Source organism: Mytilus trossulus, unplaced genomic scaffold, assembly GCF_036588685.1.
Source record: "Mytilus trossulus isolate FHL-02 unplaced genomic scaffold, PNRI_Mtr1.1.1.hap1 h1tg000103l__unscaffolded, whole genome shotgun sequence".
Classification (NCBI taxonomy): Eukaryota; Metazoa; Mollusca; class Bivalvia; order Mytilida; family Mytilidae; genus Mytilus; species Mytilus trossulus.
In genome coordinates, this window is record NW_026963296.1 from 2,034,392 (window position 1) to 2,037,138 (window position 2,747).

Below are 2,747 nucleotides of genomic sequence, written 5' to 3' on the forward strand. Positions count from 1 at the left end.
AATCGTAAAATTGTTAGATGCATGTCTTTTTAATAATTGTCTAACTTTAATGCAGCATAGAATTAAACATTGTTTCCCTATGTTAAAGTGGATACATGCTTTTTGTTTTGATAAAATTTCGAAGTAACATATAACAAAATGGCGACCAAATAATTTTCAAACGTAGACGATGTTCGACACTTATTTTGCACATGCAAATTACTCAATTAGATTTAACTTTTTGTATTGCAATTAAATATGACACATTATTGTAATTCGTATGATAATTAAGGATAAAGCTAGATGGTGGGGATATTAATTAAGTCATTAACGTGATCAAAGAAAACAAACATGGCATTGTGGCCTAATCACGATGTAAGTTTCGACAAGACCTAATATATATATATATATTAGTATTATACGATTGTTTATGAAATCATTTTATGATAATATTTTTTATTAAAAATAGGAAACCACGGATGGATGGTAACAAAATTGAAAGATGAAATAACTATATTATATATATTTTTTGAAATCATTACACGGGTAACCAGTACATTTTATATAATACAGTCACATACAGAGTTATCGAACCTAATTATGACTAGAATAGTTGCATATGTTTAAAACCAGTACAACACATTTATTTTGAATGATTTGCTATTTTATTGTCTCTATTTGGTATTTACAAATTGACCGATCTTAATATTTTACTTTTTAAAATTGAGATTTGAGTAAATTGATAGAGCATATGATAGGGTGAGATTCAAAGTAATATTACAAAGATATGGTTAGCTTTCTTGGTGTAATCATGCGTATGGGTGTTAAAAATTCATTGCAAGTTCAACACATCCCAAATTGCACCAAAAAACAAAGGTATTTCTTCAGCGTTTTTTGTTTTAATTTCTTAGTTCTTATCTTTCATTTATGCTAATGAGATATGTTTGTATGTACTTTTGTACTTCTTGTTAGCATATTTGTTTGTTTTCCTAGCGATTAAAATCTTGACACAAGGGTTACTGCTCTACAAATATTTTGTTTTTCTATTTTCATTTCGTTTATTTGTTTTGTGCACACATCGATGTCAATATATTGGAATTGTATGCCATACATGTGAGTGGTTTTGTTAGCTATAAAACCAAAATTAATCCACTTTTTTTTAATTCTAATTTTTCTTTAAAAATGTCCTGTACCAAGTCAGGAATATGGCCATTGGTATATTGTAGTTCGTTTCTTTATGTGTTACATCTGCTTACCCTTCCGGAGCACCTGAGATCACCCCTAGTTTTTGGTGGGGTTCGTGTTGTTTATTCTTTAGTTTTCTATGTTGTGTCATGTGTACTATTGTTTTTCTGTTTGTCTTTTTCATTTTTAGCCATGGCGTTGTCAGTTTGTTTTAGATTTACGAGTTTGACTGTCCCTTTGGTATCTTTCGTCCCTCTTTTAAACGTTGCATCGTTTGTTTTCTCTTATTTTTTAGTGTAAATTCACATTGCGATAAGACGTGTCACGGTACTTGTCTATCCCAAGTTCATGTATTTGGTTTTGATGTTATATTTGTTATTCTCGTGGGATTTTGTCTGTTGCTTGGTCCGTTTCTGTGTGTGTTACATTGTAGTGTTGTGTCGTTTTTCTCCTTTTATATTTAATGCGTTTCCCTCAGTTTTGGTTTGTAACCCCGCTTTTGTTTTTTGTCCATGGATTTATGAGTTTGAACATCGGTATATTACTGTTGCCTTTATTTTCTACATTAGAAAATGCATTTAACAAGTCAGGAATATGACAGTTGTTATCCATTCGTTTGGTGTGTTGTAGCTTTAGATTGTGCAATTTGATTAAGAACTTTCCGTCTTTCCTCATCGTACATAAATTGTGTGATTATACTGTCACATAGTTTTAGTTATATTTGTCAACATTGACAATAAGCGAAATCAATATAAATACATTTATAGCCACCATATTTTGTATGAGCTTATCATAAGTCAGGAGCTTATAACTATGTGATTTTCATTTGATGCTGTATATCATATTTTTATATATATATAAATCAAGCCGTTAGTTTTCTCATTTATATTGTTTTACCTTAAGTTTGTAATTGCTAACTCTAATATAACATGTATAACCTAATTGGGTACAATAAACACTCATCAATTTAAAAGATAAACAACGCTTAATAATAATACGTATGGATACATAGACAAATAAACTGAAATAAAGAAATATTGAAACTATCTAGTAAAATCGTGAGAAAAATTTATTCAAATTAATAACTGTAAAACTGACAAAATATATTTAAAAATAGAACTAAAATTATAAGTTATAGGGGAGAACAATTAAAAGAAATTGTGGTACTATTAATGCTATTCTAGTTTTAATCTGTCCACAACAGTTTTGGAATAAAAGGTCTAAAATAATAGGTGTCTAGATTCTTGTCATATAAGTTGAACAGGAAAGAAAATAGGTGCCATACTTGTTTATTTTGATCACGTTATTGACTTCATATCTCCTTAATTCTGTTCTGTGCATTTTTAGAATAAATATACCGTGTCATCATATCTGATTGAATTATTTGCATGGGTAAATTTAGTGGCGAACTCCGTCTACATTTGAAAAGTATTTGGACGCAATGTTTTACGGTCATTTTTGAAATTTTATGAAGGCAATGGCATGTTTCTCTATCAAAAAGAAACAATGTGTAATACAATGCTGCTTAAAGGTAAGACCATTACTGAAAACGCATGCATCTATGCAACATTTGTTTGATTTTT